Source organism: Delphinus delphis, chromosome 15 (genome assembly GCF_949987515.2).
Source record: "Delphinus delphis chromosome 15, mDelDel1.2, whole genome shotgun sequence".
NCBI classification, from domain to species: domain Eukaryota; kingdom Metazoa; phylum Chordata; class Mammalia; order Artiodactyla; family Delphinidae; genus Delphinus; species Delphinus delphis.
Window position 1 is genome coordinate 63150405 of NC_082697.1, and position 21797 is coordinate 63172201.

A 21797-nucleotide genomic window follows, 5' to 3' on the forward strand; every position below is an offset into this window, starting at 1 on the left:
AGGGGACGGGTGAGGGTCAGGCTTCGGGGAAGGGTTAGGGTTAGGGTTCGGCCTAGGTTTAGGGTTAAGGGACGGGGACGGTTTAGGGTCCAGGTGAGGGTACGCCAACGCTTTAGGGGGAGCGTACGTGTGAGGGCGCGGGTTAGCGTTAGCGTACGGGTTAGGATTAGGGGACGGGTGAGGCTCACGCTTCGGGGAAGGGTTAGGGTTAGGGTTTGGGCTAGGGTTAGGGTTAGGGGACGGGGACGGTTTAGGGTCCAGGTGAGGGTACGCCAAAGCTTTAGGGGGAGCGTACGTGTGAGGGCGCGGGTTAGCATTAGCCTACGGGTTGGGATTAGGGAACGAGTGAGGGTCAGGCTTCCGGGAAGGGTTAGGGTTAGGGTTCGGGCTAGGGTTAGGGTTAGCGGACGGGGACGGTTTAGGGTCCAGGTGAGGGTACGACAACGCTTTAGGGGGAGCGTATGTGTGAGGGCGCGGGTTAGCGTTAGCATACGGGTTAGGATTAGGGGACGGGTGAGGCTCACGCTTCGGGGAAGGGTTAGGGTTAGGGTTCGGGCTAGGGTTAGGGTTAGGGGACGGGGATGGTTTAGGGTCCAGGTGAGGGTACGCCAACGTTTTAGGGGGAGCTTACGTGTGAGGGCGCGGGTTAGCGTTAGCGTACGGGTTAGGATTAGGGGACGGGTGAGGGTCACGCTTCGGGGAAGGGTTAGGGTTAGGGTTCGGGCTAGGGTTAGGGTTAGGGGACAGGGACGGTTTAGGTTCCAGGTGAGGGTACGACAGCGCTTTAGGGGGAGCGTACGTGTGAGGGGGCGGGTTAGTGTTAGCGTACGGGTTAGGATTAGGGGACGGGTGAGGGTCAGGCTTCGGCGAAGGGTTAGGGTTAGGGTTCGGGCTAGGGTTAGGGTTAGGGGACGGGGACGGTTTAGGGTCCAGGTGAGGGTACGACAACACTTTAGGGGGAGCGTATGTGTGAGGGCGTGGGTTAGCGTTAGCGTACGGGTTAGGATTAGGGGACGGGTGAGGGTCAGGCTTCGGGGAAGGGTTAGGGTTAGGGTTCGGGCTAGGGTTAGGGTTAGGGGACGGGGACGGTTTAGGGTCCAGGTGAGGGTACGCCAACGCTTTAGGGGGAGCGTACGTGTGAGGGCGCGGGTTAGCGTTAGCGTAAGCGTTAGGATTAGGGGACGGGTGAGGGTCAGGCTTCGGGGAAGGGTTAGGGTTAGGGTTTGGGCTAGGGTTAGGGTTAGGGGACGGGGACGGTTTAGGGTCCAGGTGAGGTTACGCCAACGCTTTAGGGGGAGCGTACGTGTGAGGGCGCGGGTTAGCGTTAGCGTACGGGTTGGGATTAGGGGACGGGTGAGGGTCAGGCTTCGGTGATGGGTTAGGGTTAGGGTTCGGGCTAGGGTTAGGGTTAGGGGACGGGGACGGTTTAGGGTCCAGGTGAGGGTACGACAACGCTTTAGGGGGAGCGTAGGTGTGAGGGCGCGGGTTAGCGTTAGCGTACGGGTTAGGATTAGGGGACGGGTGAGGGTAAGGCTTCGGGGAAGGGTTAGGGTTAGGGTTCGCGCTAGGGTTAGGGTTAAGGGATGAGGACGGTTTAGGGTCCAGGTGAGGGTACGCCAACGCTTTAGGGGGAGCGTACGTGTGAGGGCGTGGGTTAGCGTTAGCGTATGGGTTAGGATTAGGGGACGGGTGAGGCTCACGCTTCGGGGAAGGGTTAGGGTTAGGGTTCGGGCTAGGGTTAGGGTTAGGGGACGGGGACGGTTTGGGGTCCAGGTGAGTGTACGCCAACGCTTTAGGGGGAGCGTACGTGTGAGGGCGCGGGTTAGCGTTAGCCTACGGGTTGGGATTAGGGAACGAGTGAGGGTCAGGCTTCCGGGAAGGGTTAGGGTTAGGGTTCGGGCTAGGGTTAGGGTTAGGGGACGGGGACGGTTTAGGGTCCAGGTGAGGGTATGCCAACGCTTTAGGGGGAGCGTACGTGTGAGGGCGCGGGTTAGCGTTAGCGTACGGGTTAGGATTAGGGGACGGGTGAGGCTCACGCTTGGGGAAGGGTTAGGGTTAGGGTTCGGGCTAGGGTTAGGGTTAGGGGACGGGGACGGTTTAGGGTCCAGGTGAGGGTACGCCAACGCTTTAGGGGGAGCGTACGTGTGAGGGCGCGGGTTAGCGTTAGCGTACGGGTTAGGATTAGGGGACGGGTGAGGGTCAGGCTGCGGGGAAGGGTTAGGGTTAGGGTTCGGCCTAGGGTTAGGGTTAGGGGACGGGGACGGTTTTGGGTCGAAGTGAGGGTACGACAACGCTTTAGGGGGAGCGTACGTGTGAGGGCGTGGGTTAGCGTTAGCGTACGGGTTAGGATTAGGGGACGGGTGAGGGTCAGGCTTCGGGGAAGGGTTAGGGTTAGGGTTCTTGCTAGGGTTAGGGTTAGGGGACGGGGACAGTTTAGGGTCCAGGTGAGGGTACGCCAACGCTTTAGGGGGAGCGTACGTGTGAGGGCGCGGGGTAGCGTTAGCGTACGGGTTAGGATTAGGGGACGGGTGAGTGTCAGGCTTCGGGGAAGAGTTAGGGTTAGGGTTCGGGCTAGGGTTAGGGTTAGGGGATGGGGACGGTTTAGGGTCCAGGTGAGGGTACGCCAACGCTTTAGGGGGAGCGTACGTGTGAGGGCGCGAGTTAGCGTTAGCGTACGGGTTAGGATTAGGGGACGGGTGAGGGTCAGGCTTCGGGGAAGGTTTAGGGTCAGGGTTCGGGCTAGGGTTAGCGTTACGGGACGGGGACGGTTTAGGGTCCAGGTGAGGGTACGACAGCGCTTTAGGGGGAGCGTACGTGTGAGGGCGTGGGTTAGCGTTAGCGTACGGGTTATGATTAGGGGACGGGTGAGGGTCAGGCTTCGGGGAAGGGTTAGCGTTAGGGTTCGGGCTAGGGTTAGGGTTAGGGGACGGGGACGGTTTAGGGTCCAGGTGAGGGTACGACAACACTTTAGGGGGAGCGTACGTGTGAGGGCGCGGGTTAGCGTTAGCGTACGGGTTAGGATTAGGGGACGGGTTAGGGTCAGGCTTCGGGGAAGGGTTAGGGTTAGGGTTCGGGCTAGGGTTAGGGTTAGGGGACGGGGACGGTTTAGGGTCCAGGTGAGGGTACGACAACGCTTTAGGGGGAGGGTATGTGTGAGGGCGCGGGTTAGCGTTAGCGTACGTGTTAGGATTAGGGGATGGGTGAGGGTCAGGCTTCGGGGAAGGGTTAGGGTTAGGGTTCAGGCTAGGGTTAGGGTTAGGGGACGGGGACGGTTTAGGGTCCAGGTGAGGGTACGACAACGCTTTAGGGGGAGCGCACGTGTGAGGGCGCGGGTTAGCGTTAGCGTACGGGTTAGGATTAGGGGACGGGTGAGGGTCAGGCTTCGGGGAAGAGTTAGGGTTAGGGTTCGGGCTAGGGTTAGGGTTAGGGGACGGGGACGGTTTAGGGTCCAGGTGAGGGTACGCCAACGCTTTAGGGGGAGCGTACGTGTGAGGGGGCGGGTTAGCGTTAGCGTACGGGTTGGGATTAGGGAACGGGTGAGGGTCAGGCTTCGGGGAAGGCTTAGGGTTAGGGTTCGGGCTAGGGTTAGGGTTAGGGGACGGGGACGGTTTAGAGTCCAGGTGAGGGTACGACAACGCTTTAGGGGGAGCGTACGTGTGAGGGCGCGGGTTAGCGTTAGCGTACGGGTTAGGATTAGGGGACGGGTGAGGGTTAGGCTTCGGGGAAGGGTTAGGGTTAGGGTTCGGGCTAGGGTTAGGGTTAGGGGACGGGGACGGTTTAGGGTCCAGGTGAGGGTACGACAACGCTTTAGGGGGAGCGTACGTGTGAGGGAGCGGTTTAGCGTTAGCGTACGTGTTAAGATTGTGAGACGGGTGAGGGGCAGGCTTCGGGGAAGATTTAGGGTTAGGGTTCGGGCTAGGGTTAGGGGACGGGGACGGGGACGGTTTAGGGCCCAGGTGAGGGTACGCCAACGCTTTAGGGGGAGCGTACGTGTGAGGGCGCGGGTTAGCGTTAGCGTACGGGTTAGGATTAGGGGACGGGTGAGGGTCAGGCTTCGGGGAAGGGTTAGGGTTAGGGTTCGGGCTAGGGTTAGGGTTAGGGGACGGGGACGGTTTAGGGTCCAGGTGAGGGTACGCCAACGCTTTAGGGGGAGCGTACGTGTGAGGGCGCGGGTTAGCGTTAGCGTACGGGTTAGGTTTAGGGTACGGGTGAGGGTCAGGCTTCGGGGAAGGGTTAGGGTTAGGGTTCGGCCTAGGTTTAGGGTTAAGGGACGGGGACGGTTTAGGGTCCAGGTGAGGGTACGCCAACGCTTTAGGGGGAGCGTACGTGTGAGGGCGCGGGTTAGCGTTAGCGTACGGGTTAGGATTACGGGACGGGTGAGGCTCACGCTTCGGGGAAGGGTTAGGGTTAGGGTTCGGGCTAGGGTTAGGGTTAGGGGACGGGGACGGTTTAGGGTCCAGGTGAGGGTACGCCAACGCTTTAGGGGGAGCGTACGTGTGAGGGCGCGGGTTAGCGTTAGCGTACGGGTTGGGATTAGGGAACGGGTGAGGGTCAGGCTTCGGGGAAGGGTTAGGGTTAGGGTTCGGGCTAGGGTTAGGTTTAGGGGACGGGGACGGTTTAGGGTCCAGGTGAGGGTACGCCAACGCTTTAGGGGGAGCGTACGTGTGAGGGCGCGGGTTAGCGTTAGCGTACGGGTTAGGATTAGGGGACGGGTGAGGCTCACGCTTCGGGTAAGGGTTAGGGTTAGGGTTCGGGCTAGGTTTAGGGTTAGGGGACGGGGACGGTTTAGGGTCCAGGTGAGGGTACGACAACGCTTTAGGGGGAGCGTACGTGTGAGGGCGCAGGTTAGCGTTAGCGTACGAGTTAGGATTAGGGGACGGGTGAGGGTCAGGCTTCGGGGAAGGGTTAGGGTTAGGGTTCGGCCTAAGGTTAGGGTTAGGGGACGGGGACAGTTTAGGGTCGAGGTGAGGGTACGACAACGCATTAGGGGGAGCGTACGTGTGAGGGCGCGGGTTAGCGTTAGCGTACAGGTTAGGATTAGGGGACGGTTGAGGGGCAGGCTTCGGGGAAGGGTTAGGGTTAGGGTTCGGGCTAGGGTTAGGGTTAGGGGACGGGGACGGTTTAGGGTCCAGGTGAGGGTACGCCAACGCTTTAGGGGGAGCGTACGTGTGAGGGCGCGGTTTAGCGTTAGCATACGTGTTAAGATTGTGGGACGGGTGAGGGGCAGGCTTCGGGGAAGATTTAGGGTTAGGGTTCGGGCTAGGGTTAGGGGACGGGGACGGGAACGGTTTAGGTCCCAGGTGAGGGTACGCCAACGCTTTAGGGGGAGCGTACGTGTGAGGGCACGGGTTAGCGTTAGCGTACGGGTTAGGATTAGGGGACGGGTGAGGGTCAGTCTTCGGGGAAGGGTTAGGGTTAGGGTTCCGGCTAGGGTTAGGGTTAGGGGACGGGGACGGTTTAGGGTCCAGGTGAGGGTACGACAACGCTTTAGGGGGAGCGTACGTGTGAGGGCGCGGGTTAGCGTTAGCGTACGGGTTAGGATTAGGGGACGGGTGAGGGTCAGGCTTCGGGGAAGGGTTAGGGTTAGGGTTCTGGCTAGGGTTAGGGTTAGGGTACGGGGACGGTTTAGGGTCCAGGTGAGGGTACACCAACGCTTTAGGGGGAGCGTACGTGTGAGGGCGCCGGTTAGCGTTAGCGTACGGGTTAGGATTAGGGGACGGGTGAGGGTCAGGCTTCGGGGAAGGGTTAGGGTTAGGGTTCGGGCTAGGTTTAGGGTTAAGGGACGGGGACGGTTTAGGGTCCAGGTGATTGTACGCCAACGCTTTAGGGGGAGCGTACGTGTGAGGGCGCGGGTTAGCGTTAGCCTACGGGTTAGGATTAGGGGACGGGTGAGGCTCACGCTTCTGGGAAGGGTTAGGGTTAGGGTTCTGACTAGGGTTAGGGTTAGGGGACGGGGACGGTTTAGGGTCCAGGTGAGGGTACGCCAACGCTTTAGGGGGAGCGTACGTGTGAGGACGCGGGTTAGCGTTAGCGTACGGGTTAGGATTAGGGGACAGGTGAGTGTCAGGCTTCGGGGAAGAGTTAGGTTTAGGGTTCGTGCTAGGGTTAGAGTTAGGGGACGGGGACGGTTTAGGGTCCATGTGAGGGTACGCCAACGCTTTAGGGGGAGCGTACGTGTGAGGGCGCGAGTTAGCGTTAGCGTAAGGGTTGGGATTAGGGAACGGGTGAGGGTCAGGCTTTGGGGAAGGGTTAGGGTTAGGGTTTGGTCTAGGTTTAGGGTTAGGGGACGGGGACGGTTTAGGGTCCAGGTGAGGGTACGACAACGCTTTAGGGGGAGCGTATGTGTGAGGGCGCGGGTTAGCGTTAGCGCACGGGTTAGGATTAGGGGACGGGTGACGCTCACGCTTCGGGGAAGGTTTGGGTTAGGGTTCGGGCTTGGGTTAGGGTTAGGGGACGGGGACGATTTACGGTCCAGGTGAGGGTACGACAACGCTATAGGGGGAGCGTACGTGTGAGGGCGCGGGTTAGCGTTAGCGTACGGGTTAGGATTAGGGGACGGGTGAGGGTCAGGCTTCGGCGAAGGGTTAGGGTTAGGGTTCGGGCTAGGGTTAGGGTTAGGGGACGGGGACGGTTTAGGGTCCAGGTGAGGGTACGCCAACGCTTTAGGGGAGCGTACGTGTGAGGGCGCGGGTTAGCGTTAGCGTACGGGTTGGGATTAGGGAACGGGTGAGACTCACGCTTCGGGGAAGGGTTAGGGTTAGGGTTCGGGCTAGGGTTAGGGTTAGGGGACGGGGACGGTTTAGGGTCCAGGTGAGGGTACGCCAACGCTTTAGGGGGAGCGTACGTGTGAGGGCGCGGCTTAGCGTTAGCGTACGGGTTAGGATTAGGGGACGGGTGAGGCTCACGCTTCGGGGAAGGGTTAGGGTTAGGGTTCGGGCTAGGGTTAGGGTTAGGGGACGGGGACGGTTTAGGGTCCAGGTGAGGGTACGCCAACGCTTTAGGGGGAGCGTACGTGTGAGGGCGCGGGTTAGCGTTAGCGTACGGGTTGGGATTAGGGAACGGGTGAGGCTCACGCTTCGGGGAAGGGTTAGGGTTAGGGTTCGGGCTAGGGTTAGGGTTAGGGGACGGGGACGGTTTAGGGTCCACGTGAGGGTATGACAACGCTTTAGGGGGAGCCTACGTGTGAGGGCGCGGGTTAGCGTTAGCGTACGGGTTAGGATTAGGGGACGGGTGAGGGTCAGGCTTCGGGGAAGGTTAGGGTAAGGGTTCGTGCTAGGGTTAGGGTTAGGGGACGGGGACGGTTTAGGGTCCATGTGAGGGTACGACAACGCTTTAGGGGGAGTGTACGTGTGAGGACGCGGGTTAGCGTTAGCGTACGGTTTAGGATTAGGGGACAGATGAGGGTTAGGCTTCGGGGAAGGGTTAGGGTTAGGGTTCGGGCTAGGGTTAGGGTTAGGGGACGGGGACGGTTTAGGGTCCAGGTGAGGATACGCCAACGCTTTAGGGGGAGCGTACGTGTGAGGGCGCGGATTAGCGTTAGCGTACGGGTTAGAATTAGGGGACGGGTGAGGGTCAGGCTTCGGGGAAGGGTTAGGGTTAGGGTTCGGGCTAGGTTTAGGGTTAAGGGACGAGGACGGTTTAGGGTCCAGGTGAGGGTACGCCAACGCTTTAGGGGGAGCGTACGTGTGAGGGCGCGGGTTAGCGTTAGCGTACGGGTTAGGATTAGGGGACGGGTGAGGCTCACGCTTCGGGGAAGGGTTAGGGTTAGGGTTCGGGCTAGGGTTAGGGTTAGGGGACGGGGACGGTTTAGGGTCCAGGTGAGGGTACGCCAACGCTTTAGGGGGAGCGTACGTGTGAGGGCGCGGGTTAGCGTTATCGTACGGGTTGGGATTAGGGAACGGGTGAGGGTCAGGCTTCCGGGAAGGGTTAGGGTTAGGGTTCGGGCTAGGGTTAGGGTTAGGGGACGGGGACGGTTTAGGGTCCAGGTGAGGGTACGATAACGCTTTAGGGGGAGCGTACGTGTGAGGGCGCGGGTTAGCGTTAGCGTACGGGTTAGGATTAGGGGACGGGTGAGGTTCATGCTTCGGGGAAGGGTTAGGGTTAGGGTTCGGGCTAGGGTTAGGGTTAGGGGACGGGGACGGTTTAGGGTCCAGGTGAGGGTACGACAACACTTTAGGGGGAGCGTACGTGTGAGGGCGCGGGTTAGCGTTAGCGTACGGGTTAGGATTAGGGGACGGGTGAGGGTCAGGCTTCGGGGAAGGGTTAGGGTTAGGGTTCGGGCTAGGGTTAGGGTTAGGGGACGGGGAAGGTTTAGGGTCCAGGTGAGGGTACGCCAACGCTTTAGGGGGAGCGTACGTGTGAGGGCGCGGGTTAGCGTTAGCGTAAGCGTTAGGATTAGGGGACGGGTGAGGGTCAGGCTTCGGGGAAGGGTTAGGGTTAGGGTTCGGGCTAGGGTTAGGGTTAGGGGACGGGGACGGTTTAGGGTCCCGGTGAGGGTACGCCAACGCTTTAGGGGGAGCGTACGTGTGAGGGCGCGAGTTAGCGTTAGCGTACGGGTTGGGATTAGGGAACGGGTGAGGGTCAGGCTTCGGTGATGGGTTAGGGTTAGGGTTCGGGCTAGGGTTAGGGTTAGGGGACGGGGACGGTTTAGGGTCCAGGTGAGGGTACGCCAACGCTTTAGGGGGAGCATACGTGTGAGGGCGCGAGTTAGCGTTAGCGTAAGCGTTAGGATTAGGGGACGGGTGAGGGTCAGGCTTCGGGGAAGGTTTAGGGTCAGGGTTCGGGCTAGGGTTAGCGTTACGGGACGGGGACGGTTTAGGGTCCAGGTGAGGGTACGACAGCGCTGTAGGGGGAGCGTACGTGTGAGGGCGTGGGTTAGCGTTAGCGTACAGGTTATGATTAGGGGACGGGTGAGGGTCAGGCTTCAGGGAAGGGTTAGCGTTAGGGTTCGGGCTAGGGTTAGGGTTAGGGGACGGGGACGGTTTAGGGTCCAGGTGAGGGTACGACAACGCTTTAGGGGGAGCGTATGTGTGAGGGCGCGGGTTAGCGTTAGCGTACGGGTTAGGATTAGGGGACGGGTGAGGCTCACGCTTCGGGGAAGTGTTAGGGTTAGGGTTCGGACTAGGGTTAGGGTTAGGGGACGGGGATAGTTTAGGGTCCAGGTGAGGGTACGACAACGCTTTAGGTGGAGCGTACGTGTGAGGGCGCGGGTTAGCGTTAGCGTACGGGTTAGGATTAGGGGACGGGTGAGGGTCAGGCTTCGGGGAAGCGTTAGGGTTAGGGTTCAGGCTAGGGTTAGGGTTAGGGGACAGGGACGGTTTAGGTTCCAGGTGAGGGTACGACAGCGCTTTAGGGGGAGCGTACGTGTGAGGGCGCGGGTTAGCGTTAGCGTACGGGTTAGGATTAGGGGACGGGTGAGGGTCAGGCTTCGGCGAAGGGTTAGGGTTAGGGTTCGGGCTAGGGTTAGGGTTAGGGGACGGGGACGGTTTAGGGTCCAGGTGAGGGTACGCCAACGCTTTAGGGGGAGCGTACGTGTGAGGGCGCGGGTTAGCGTTAGCGTACGGGTTAGGATTAGGGGACGGGTGAGGGTCAGGCTTCGGCGAAGGGTTAGGGTTAGGGTTCTGGCTAGGGTTAGGGTTAGGGGACGGGGACGGTTTAGGGTCCAGGTGAGGGTATGCCAACGCTTTAGGGGGAGCGTACGTGTGAGGGCGCGGGTTAACGTTAGCGTACGGTTTAGGATTAGGGGACGGGTGAGTGTCAGGCTTCGGGGAAGGGTTAGGGTTAGGGTTCGGGCTAGGGTTAGGGTTAGGGGACGGGGACGGTTTAGGTTCCAGGTGAGGGTACGCCAACGCTTTAGGGGGAGCGTACGTGTGAGGGCGCGGGTTAGCGTTAGCGTAAGCGTTAGGATTAGGGGACGGGTGAGGGTCAGGCTTCGGGGAAGGGTTAGGGTTAGAGTTCGGGCTAGGGTTAGGTTTAGGGGACGGGGACGGTTTAGGGTCCAGGTGAGGGTACGCCAACGCTTTAGGGGGAGAGTACGTGTGAGGGCGCGGGTTATCGTTAGCGTACGGGTTGGGATTAGGGGACGGGTGAGGGTCAGGCTTCGGGGAAGAGTTATGGTTAGGGTTCAGGCTAGGGTTAGGGTTAGGGGAGAGGGATGGTTTAGGGTCCAGGTGAGGGTACGACAACGCTTTAGGTGGAGCGTATGTGTGAGGGGGCGGGTTAGCGTTAGCGTACGGGTTAGAATTAGGGGACGGGTGAGGCTCACGCTTCGGGGAAGGGTTAGGGTTAGGGTTCGGTCTAGGGTTAGGGTTAGGGGATGGGGACGGTTTAGGGTCCAGGTGAGGGTACGACAACGCTTTAGGGGGAGCGTACGTGTGAGGGCACGGGTTAGCGTTAGCGTACGGGTTAGGATTAGGGGACGGGTGAGGGTCAGGCTTCGGGGAAGGGTTAGGGTTAGGGTTCGGGCTAGGGTTAGGGTTAGGGGCCGGGGACGGTTTAGGGTCCAGGTGAGGGTACGCCAACGCTTTAGGGGGAGCGTACGTTTGAGGGCGCGGGTTAGCGTTAGCGTACGGGTTGGGATTAGGGAACGGGTGAGGCTCATGCTTCGGGGAAGGGTTAGGGTTAGGGTTCGGGCTAGGGTTAGGGTTAGGGGACGGGGACGGTTTAGGGTCCAGGTGAGGGTACGCCAACGCTTTAGGGGGAGCGTACGTGTGAGGGCGCGGGTTAGCGTTAGCGTAAGGGTTGGGATTAGGGGACGGGTGAGGCTCACGCTTCGGGGAAGGGTTAGGGTTAGGGTTCGGGCTAGGGTTAGGGTTAGGGGACGGGGACGGTTTAGGGTCCAGGTGAGGGTACGCCAACGCTTTAGGGGGAGCGTACGTGTGAGGGCGCGGGTTAGCGTTAGCGTAAGGGTTAGGATTAGGGGACGGGTGAGGCTCACGCTTCGGGGAAGGGTTAGGGTTAGGGTTCGGGCTAGGGTTAGGGTTAGGGGACGGGGACGGTTTAGGGTCCAGGTGAGGGTACGACAACGCTTTAGGGGGAGCGTATGTGTGAGGGCGCGGGTTAGCGTTAGCGTACGGGTTAGGATTAGGGGACGGGTGAGGTTCTCGCTTCGGGGAAGGGCTAGGGTTACGGTTCGGGCTAGGGTTAGGGTTAGGGGACGGGGACGGTTTAGGGTCCAGGTGAGGGTACGACAACACTTTCGGGGGAGCGTACGTGTGAGGGCGCGGGTTGGCGTTAGCGTACGGGTTAGGATTAGGGGACGGTTGAGGGTCAGGCTTCGGGGAAGGGTTAGGGTTAGGGTTCGGGCTAGGGTTAGGGTTAGGGGACGGGGACGGTTTAGGGTCCATGTGAGGGTACGACAACGCTTTAGGGGGAGCGTACGTGTGAGGGCGCGGGTTAGCGTTAGCGTACGGGTTAGGATTAGGGGACAGGTGAGGGTTAGGCTTCGGGGAAGGGTTAGGGTTAGGGTTCGGGCTAGGGTTAGGGTTAGGGTTAGGGGACGGGTATGTTTTGGGGTACAGTTTAGGGTATGACCACGGGTTAGGAGTAGGGTAAGTGTTAGGGTACGGTTTAGTGTTAGTATACAGGTTAGGATTATGGTACGGGATAGTGTAAGGGTTAGGGCTAGGGAATGGGTACGGATTAGGTTGCAGGTTAGGGTATGACAACGGGTTAGGGTTAGGGTATGTGTTAGTGTAAGGGTTAGGATTAGGGTACGGGTTAGGTTATGGGTTAGTGTTAGGGGATGGGTTAGGATTAGGATACGGGTTATGGTACTGTTTAGGGAAAGGGTTAGGATACGGGGTAGGGTTAGGATAAAGTTTAGTGTATGGCTATGTGTTACTGTTAGGGTACATGTTAGCGTACGGGTTAGTGTTCGTGTACAGCTTAGGGTAAGGGTTAGGGTTAGGGAACGGGTACGGTCTCAGGTACAGGTTAGGGTACGGTAGTGGGATAGGGTTAGGGTACGTGTTAGGATGAGACTTCTTTGTAGTGCAGATTTGAATTTCCCGCTTGCTTGGTTGGCCAAAAAGTGTGTATGCATTTTATCCTGAATATACTCAGGAAAAAACGCATACGCCCTTTTTGGCCAAGTGCATCGCTGCCAAACGATGTGCCAAACAGGAGGTTACAAGCACTGACTCTCCAAGTGGGGAGATTGTTAGTAAAGCGTCTGGAATGGCGAACCCGAGTACCAGAGGACGAATAATGAGATGCGTTTTAGAAACCTTGCCCGATCACACTGTGGACCATCCTCTGGGTTTCCCACGCATGTTTTAGCTGTAGGAAGAATCCCTTAAACCTGGAGGGTTGGGACCCATGGAATGGGTAGCACGCAGTACTACTTCAAAGGGTCTGCATTTGCTCACCGAACCTCACCAATCCTCACAGCCCCAAGTGTCCAGCCTTATGCCTCACTCAGCTGTGGGTGTAGATGTGGTAAATCCAGGTTTCATCACAAGCCCTGAACGAGTTATTTAAGAATTTCTCTCTCTTTCACTGTCTTTGTGTTTTGATTTTGAAATTTATTTTTATAATGGGGTTTAGCTGATTTTCACTGCTGTGTTTATGCGTCTGTACACACACTTGATTCTCTTACGGAGACATATAAATACATAGGTTTTAAGATTCTTACTAGTCAGATATATTCCTCTGCGGTGAATAGGGGGTGTTGAGTCCACTTCGTTGAGCAAGGAGTATATCTTGTCTATTACTGGCTTATGGAACGGTATCTCTGCTAATTTCAATCTCTGGATTTATGCAGCACCCCAACTCACCTTTCCCCTTAAGCAAGCATAAGTTGGTTTTCTAAATGTGAGACTCTGTTCTGTTTTGTAATTCAGTTTATGTGTAGCCAAGTTTACATTCCCTCTATAAGTGTTATCTTATGACCAGTTTCTTTTTCTGTGTGACTTATTTCACTCAGAATCATCGAACCTAAATCCACTCATTATGCTGCTACGGGCCTGATGACATTGATTTCATTGCGGAGTGATATTCCATTGTATGTAAGTACCACAACTTCTTTATCCATTTTTCTCTTTCTGGGATATTTAAGTTGTTCCGTTGTCGAGGTTCTTGTAAACACAGCAGCCCTAAACTTTGGGGTGGCTGTGTCTTTTTGATTTTAATTTCCCTAAGCTATAGGACCATAAGTGGAAGTGCCCGAGTCTCTGTAGCTTTGTTTTTTAGATGTTTCAGGAAACACCATACACTTCTCCAGAGTGGCTGTTGGCCATTTACATCCCGCCCATCAGCATAACAAGGCTCCCAGTTCTCCATGGCCTGTCCTGCCTTTCTGGATTTTACACTTTTTTCAGATGGCCCATTTGACCGGTGGGAAGTGAAACTTCATTGTAGTGCGGATTTCCATTGCACGCTTCCTTGGTTGGCAAAAAAGGCCGTATGCGTTTTTTCCTGGATATATTCAGGAAAAAACGCATATGCATTTTTTGGCCAAGTGCATCATTGTCGAAGTTCTGCCGCTTTTCATATGCTTTAAATGCAATTCCAATCTACCTCCTGAAATCTGTTTCCTGCAATTGTGCCTTGCTTTCAAGTCCTCTTCGCAGCCTTACCTCAATATATTTTTGGACGATACTTGTCCTTTATAACTCTGCAGGTTTGTGAATTGCAGTGACCCTGAGCTCCTTTTTCCAACTCGCTTTTTTGTGAGCTGGACGCAAAACGGCAGGATTGCTTCAGGCCCTAATCTGGTTCCGGCGTGGCACGCTGAGCCTTTGGTTAATTCTTCTTCTTGGTGGGAAATTAGAGTGAAATGTGCCCGTCCAAACAACTACAGCTAGTCTCTCATTGGTTCTCCCTATTCCCGTTCATCCTCCGCAGAAATTGCAGAGTGTGCCAAACAGGAGGTTACAAGCACTGACTCTCCAAGTGGGGAGATTGTTAGTAAAGCGTCTGGAATGGCGAACCCGAGTACCAGAGGACGAATAATGAGATGCGTTTTAGAAACCTTGCCCGATCACACTGTGGACCATCCTCTGGGTTTCCCACGCATGTTTTAGCTGTAGGAAGAATCCCTTAAACCTGGAGGGTTGGGACCCATGGAATGGGTAACATGCAGGATTACTTCAAAGGGTCTGCATTTGCTCACCGAACCTCACCAATCCTCACAGCCCCAAGTGTCCAGCCTTATGTCTCACCCAGCTGTGGGTGTAGATGTGGTAAATCCAGGTTTCATCACAAGCCTGAACAAATTATTTAAGAATTTCTCTCTCTTTCACTGTCTTTCTGTTTTGTTTTTGAAGTTTATTTTTATAATGGGGTTGAGCTAATTTTCACTGCTGTGTTTATGCGTCTGTACACACACTTGATTCTCTTACGGAGACATATAAATACATAGATTTTAAGATTCTTACTAGTCAGATATATTCCTCTGCGGTGAATAGGGGGTGTTGAGTCCACTTCGCTGAGCAAGGAGTAGGTCTTGTCTATTACATATTTGGCTTATGGAACGGTATCTGTGCTCATTTCAATCTCTGGATTTATGCAGCACCCCAACTCACCTTTCCCCTTAAGCAAACATGTTTGTTTTCTAAATGTGAGACTCTGTTCTGTTTTGTAATTCAGTTCATGTGTAGCCAAGTTTACATTCCCTCTATAAGTGATATCTTATGATAAGTTTCTTTATCTGTGTGACTTATTTCCTTAGAATCATCGTACCTAAATCCACTCATTATGCTCCTACGGGCCTGATGATATTGATTTCATTGCTGAGTGATATTCCATTGTACATAAGTACCACAACTTCTTTATCCATTTTCCTCTTTCTGGGATATTTAAATTGTACCGTAGTCAAGGTTCTTGTAAACACAGCAGCCCTAAACTTTGGGGTGGCTGTGTCTTGTTGATTTTAATTTTCCTAAGCTATAGGGCCATAAGTGGAAGCAACCTAGGCTCTGTAGCTTTGTTTTTTAGATGTTTCAGGAAACACCATACACTTCTCCAGAGTGGCTGTTGGCCATTTACATCCCGCCCATCAGCATAACAAGGCTCCCAGTTCTCCATGGCCTGTCCTGCCTTTCTGGTTTTTACACTTTTTTCAGATGGCCCTTTTGACCGGTGGGAAGTGAGACTTCATTGTAGTGCAGATCTCCGTTGCAGGCTTGCTTATTTGGACAAAAAGAGCGTATGCGTTTTTTCCTGCATGTATTCAGGAAAAAAACGCATACGCCCTTTTTGGCCAAGTGCATCATTGTCAAAGTTCTGCCGCTTTTCATATGCTTTAAATGCAGTTTCCATCTACCTCCTGAAATATATTTCCTGCAATTGTGCCATGCTTTCAAGTCCTCTTCGCAGCCTTACCTCAATATATTTTTGGACGATAGCTGTCATTTATAACTCTGCAGGTTTATGAATTACAGTGCCCCTGAGGTCCTTTCTTCAACTCGCTTTCTTGTGGGCTGGCCGCAGAACTGCAGGATTGCTTCAGGCCCTAATCTTGTTTCATCACGGCACGCTGAGCCTTTTGTTAATTCCTCTTCCTGGTGGGAAATTAGAGTGAAATGTGACCGTCCAAACACCTAAGCTAAGCTAGTCTCTCATTGGTTCTCCCTATTCCCGTTCAACCTCCGCAGAAATTGCTAACTGTGCCAAACAGGAGTTTTAAGGCACTGACTCTCCACGTGGGGAGATTTTTAGTAAAGCGTCTGGAATGGCGAACCCGTGTACCAGGGGACAAAAAATGAGATGGGTTTTAGAAACGTTGTCCGATCACATGGTGTACAATCCTCTGGGTTTCCCATGCATGTTTTAGCTGTAGGAAGAATCCCTTAAACCAGGAGAGTTGGGACCCAGGGAATGGGTAGCATACAGTGTTACTTCAAAGGGTCTGCATTTGCTCACCGAACCTCACCAATCCTCTCAGCCCCAAATGTCCTGCCTTATGTCTCACCCAGCTGTGGGTGTAGATGTGGTAAATCCAAGTTTCATCACAAGCCCTGAACGAATTATTTAAGAACTTTCTCTCCTTCACTGTCTTTGTTTTTGAAATTTATTTTAATAATGGGGTTTAGTTGATTTTCACGGCTGTGTATACTGCTCTACACACACTTGATTCTCTTACGGAGACATATAGATACATATGTTTTAATATTCTTATTGTCAGATATATTCCTCTGCGGTGAATAGGTGGTGTTGAGTCTAATTCGTTGAGCAAGGAGTATATCTTGTCTATTATATATTTGGCTTATGGAATACTATCTGTGCCAATTTCAATCTCTGGTTTTATGCAGCACCCCAACTCACCATTCCCCTTAAGAAAGCATAAGTTTGTTTTCTAAATGTGAGACTCTGTTCTGTTTTGTAATTCAGTTCATGTGTAGCCAAGTTTACGTTCCCTCTATAAGTGATATCTTATGATAAGTTTCTTTTTCTGTGTGACTTATTTCCTTTGAATCATCGTACCTAAATCCATTCATTATGCTTGTACGGGCCTGACGACATTGATTTCATTGTTGAGTGATATTCCATTGTACGTAAGTACGAAAACTTCTTTATCCATTTCTCTCTTTCAAGGATATTTAATTTGTACCGTAGTCGAGGCTCTTGTAAACAGGGCAGCTCTAAACTTTGCGGTGGTTGTTTCTTGTTATTTTAATTTTCCTGAGCTATAGTGCTATAAGTGGGTTTAGGGTTAGGGTTAAGGTTAGGGTTAGGGAACGGGTATGGTTTAGGATGCGACAATGGTTTAGGGTGAGCAAAAGTGTTAGGGTACAGGTCAGTGTTAGTGTACTGTTTAGGATTAGGGTAAGTGTTAGGGTAATGCTTCAGGTTAGGGTTACGGTTAGGGAACGGGGACGGTTTAGGGTACAGGTTAGGGTACGACAACGGTTTAGGGATAGCGTACATGTAAGAGTAAGGTTTAGTGTTAGCGTACGGGTTAGGATTAGGGGACGGGTGAGGGTAAGGCTTCAGGTAAGGGTTAGGGTTAGGGTTAGGGGAGAGGGACAGTTTAGGGTACAGGTTAGGGTGCGACAATGGTTTAGGATGAGCGTACATGTTAGGGTACGGGTTAGTGTTAGCGTATGGGCTAGGATTAGGTGACGGGTTAGAGTAAGGCTTCGGGTAAGGGTTAGGGTTAGGGTTAAGGGACGGGGACGGTTTAGGGTACAGGTTAGGGTACGACAACGGTTTAGGGTGAGCATACGTGTGAGGGCATGGGTTAGTGTTAGTGTACGGGTTAGGATTAGGAGAGGGGTTAGGGTAAGGCTTTGGGTAAGGGTTAGGGTTAGGGTTAGGGGACGATTTAGGGTACAGGTTAGGGTACGACAATGGTATAGTGTGAGCGTACGTGTGAGGGAACGGGTTAGTGTCAGCGTACAGGTTAGGATTAGGGGACGGGTTAGGGTAAGGCTTCAGGTAAGCAATAGGGTTAGGGATAGGGTTAGGGGACAGGGACGGTTTAGGGTACAGGTTAGGGTAAGAACGGTTTAGGGTGAGCGTACGTGTGAGGGCACGGGTTAGTGTTAGCGTACGGGTTAGGATTAGGGGACGGGTTAGGGGACGGGTTAGGGGAAGGGTTAGGGTTAGGGGACGGGGACGGTTCAGGGGACAGGTTAGGGTTAGGGTTAGGGGACGGGGACGATTTAGGGGACAGGTTAGGGTACGACAATGGTTTAGGGTGAGCGTACGTGTGAGGGCATGGGTTAGTGTTAGCGTACGGGTTAGGATTAGGAGACGGGTTAGGGTAAGGCTTCGTGTAAGGATAAGGGTTAGGGTTAGAGGACGGGGACGGTTTAGGGGACAGGTTAGGGTACGACAACGGTTTAGGGGGAGCGTACGTGTGAGGGCGCGGGTTGGTGTTAGCGTACGGGTTAGGATTAGGGGACGGGTGTGGGTAAGGCTTCCGGGAAGGGTTAGGGTTAGGGTTCGGGCTAGGGTTAGGGTTAGGGGACGGGGACGGTTTAGGGTCCAGGTGAGGGTACGACAACGCTTTATGGTGAGCGTACGTGTGAAGCCACGGGTTAGTGTTAGCGTACGGGTTAGGATTAGGGGACGGGTGAGGGTAAGGCTTCGGGGAAGGGTTAAGGTTAGGGTTCGGGTTAGGGGTAGGGTTGGGGGACGGGGACGGTTTAGGGTCCAGGTGAGGGTACGACAACGCTTTAGGGTGAGCGTACTTGTGAGGGCACGGGTTAGTGTTAGCGTACGGGGTAGGATTAGGAGACGGGTGAGGGTCAGGCTTCGGGGAAGGGTTAGGGTTAGGGTTCGGCTAGGGTTAGGGTTAGGGGACGGTAACGGTTTAGGGTCCAGGTGAGGGTACGCCAACGCTTTAGGGGGAGCGTACGTGTGAGGGCGCGGGTTAGCGTTAGCGTACGGGTTAGGATTAGGGGACGGGTGAGGGTCAGGCTTCGGGGAAGGGTTAGGGTTAGGGTTCGGGCTAGGGTTAGGGTTAGGGGACGGGGAAGGTTTAGGGTCCAGGTGAGGGTACGCCAACGCTTTAGGGGGAGCGTACGTGTGAGGGCGCGGGTTAGCGTTAGCGTACGGGTTAGGATTACGGGACGGGTGAGGCTCACGCTTCGGGGAAGGGTTAGGGTTAGGGTTCGGGCTAGGGTTAGGGTTAGGGGACGGGGACGGTTTAGGGTCCAGGTGAGGGTACGCCAACGCTTTAGGGGGAGCGTACGTGTGAGGGCGCGGGTTAGCGTTAGCGTACGGGTTGGGATTAGGGAACGGGTGAGGGTCAGGCTTCCGGGAAGGGTTAGGGTTAGGGTTCGGGCTAGGGTTAGGGTTAGGGGACGGGGACGGTTTAGGGTCCAGGTGAGGGTACGACAACGCTTTCGGGGGAGCGTACGTGTGAGGGCACGGGTTAGCGTTAGCGTACGGGTTAGGATTAGGGGACGGGTGAGGCTCAGGCTTCGGGGAAGGGTTAGGGTTAGGGTTCGGGCTAGGGTTAGGGTTAGGGGACGGGGACGGTTTAGGGTCCAGGTGAGGGTACGACAACGCTTTAGGGGAGCGTACGTGTGAGGGCGCGGGTTAGCGTTAGCGTACGGGTTGGGATTAGGGAACGGGTGAGGTTCACGCTTCGGGGAAGGGTTAGGGTTAGGGTTCGGGCTAGGGTTAGGGTTAGGGGACGGGGACGGTTTAGGGTCCAGGTGAGGGTACGCCAACGCTTTAGGGGGAGCGTACGTGTGAGGGCGCGGCTTAGCGTTAGCGTACGGGTTAGGATTAGGGGACGGGTGAGGCTCACGCTTCGGGGAAGGGTTAGGGTTAGGGTTCGGGCTAGGGTTAGGGTTAGGGGACGGGGACTGTTTAGGGTCCAGGTGAGGGTACGACAACGCTTTAGGGGGAGCCTACGTTTGAGGGCGCGGGTTAGCGTTAGCGTACGGGTTAGGATTAGGGGACGGGTGAGGGTCAGGCCTCGGGGAAGGGTTAGGGTAAGGGTTCGGGCTAGGGTTAGGGTTAGGGGACGGGGACGGTTTAGGGTCCATGTGAGGGTACGACAACGCTTTAGGGGGAGAGTACGTGTGAGGACGCGGGTTAGCGTTAGCGTACGGGTTAGGATTAGGGGACAGGTGAGGGTTAGGCTTCGGGGAAGGGTTAGGGTTAGGGTTCGGGCTAGGGTTAGGGTTAGGGGACGGGGACGGTTTAGGGTCCAGGTGAGGGTACGCCAACGCTTTAGGGGGAGCGTACGTGTGAGGGCGCGGGTTAGCGTTAGCGTACGGGTTAGAATTAGGGGACGGGTGAGGGTCAGGCTTCGGGGAAGGGTTAGGGTTAGAGTTCGGCCTAGGGTTAGGGTTAGGGGACGGATACGGTTTAGGGTCGAGGTGAGGGTACGACAACGCTTTAGGGGGAGCGTACGTGTGAGGGCGCGGGTTAGCGTTAGCGTACGGGTTAGGATTAGGGGACGGGTGAGGCTCACGCTTCGGGGAAGGGTTAGGGTTAGGGTTCGGGCTAGGGTTAGGGTTAGGGGACGGGGACGGTTTAGGGTCCAGGTGAGGGTACGCCAATGCTTTATGGGGAGCGTACGTGTGAGGGCGCGGGTTAGCGTTAGCGTACGGGTTGGGATTAGGGAACGGGTGAGGGTCAGGCTTCCGGGAAGGGTTAGGGTTAGGGTTCGGGCTAGGGTTAGGGTTAGGGGACGGGGACGGTTTAGGGTCCAGGTGAGGGTACGATAACGCTTTAGGGGGAGCGTACGTGTGAGGGCGCGGGTTATGGTTAGCGTACGGGTTAGGATTAGGGGACGGGTGAGGTTCATGCTTTGGGGAAGGGTTAGGGTTAGGGTTCGGGCTAGGGTTAGGGTTAGGGGACGGGGACGGTTTAGGGTCCAGGTGAGGGTACGACAACACTTTAGGGGGAGCGTACGTGTGAGGGCGCGGGTTAGCGTTAGCGTACGGGTTAGGATTAGGGGACGGGTGAGGGTCAGGCTTCGGGGAAGGGTTAGGGTTAGGGTTCGGGCTAGGGTTAGGGTTAGGGGACGGGGAAGGTTTAGGGTCCAGGTGAGGGTACGCCAACGCTTTAGGGGGAGCGTACGTGTGAGGGCGCGGGTTAGCGTTAGCGTAAGCGTTAGGATTAGGGGACGGGTGAGGGTCAGGCTTCGGGGAAGGGTTAGGGTTAGGGTTCGGGCTAGGGTTAGGGTTAGGGGACGGGGACGGTTTAGGGTCCCGGTGAGGGTACGCCAACGCTTTAGGGGGAGCGTACGTGTGAGGGCGCGAGTTAGCGTTAGCGTACGGGTTGGGATTAGGGAACGGGTGAGGGTCAGGCTTCGGTGATGGGTTAGGGTTAGGGTTCGGGCTAGGGTTAGGGTTAGGGGACGGGGACGGTTTAGGGTCCAGGTGAGGGTACGCCAACGCTTTAGGGGGAGCATACGTGTGAGGGCGCGAGTTAGCGTTAGCGTAAGCGTTAGGATTAGGGGACGGGTGAGGGTCAGGCTTCGGGGAAGGTTTAGGGTCAGGGTTCGGGCTAGGGTTAGCGTTACGGGACGGGGACGGTTTAGGGTCCAGGTGAGGGTATGACAGCGCTTTAGGGGGAGCGTACGTGTGAGGGCGTGGGTTAGCGTTAGCGTACGGGTTATGATTAGGGGACGGGTGAGGGTCAGGCTTCAGGGAAGGGTTAGCGTTAGGGTTCGGGCTAGGGTTAGGGTTAGGGGACGGGGACGGTTTAGGGTCCAGGTGAGGGTACGACAACACTTTAGGGGGAGCGTTCGTGTGAGGGCGCGGGTTAGCGTTAGCGTACGGGTTAGGATTAGGGGACGGGTGAGGCTCAGGCTTCGGGGAAGGGTTAGGGTTAGGGTTCGGGCTAGGGTTAGGGTTAGGGGACGGGGACGGTTTAGGGTCCAGGTGAGGGTACGAGAACGCTTTAGGGGGAGGGTACGTGTGAGGGCGCGGGTTAGCGTTAGCGTACGGGTTAGGATTAGGGGACGGGTGAGGCTCAGGCTTCGGGGTAGGGTTAGGGTTAGGGTTCAGGCTAGGGTTAGGGTTAGGGGACGGGGACGGTTTAGGGTCCAGGTGAGGGTACGACAACGCTTTAGGGGGAGCGTACGTGTGAGGGCGCGGGTTAGCGTTAGCGTACGGGTTAGGATTAGGGGACGGGTGAGGGTCAGGCTTCGGGGAAGAGTTAGGGTTAGGGTTCGGGCTAGGGTTAGGGTTAGAGCACGGGAACGGTTTAGGGTCCAGGTGAGGGTACGCCAACGCTTAGGGGGAGCGTATGTGTGTGGGAGCGGGTTAGCGTTAGCGTACGCGTTGGGATTAGGCAACGGGTGAGGGTCAGGCTTCGGGGAAGGCTTAGGGTTAGGGTTCGGGCTAGGGTTAGGGTTAGGGAACGGGGAAGGTTTAGAGTCCATG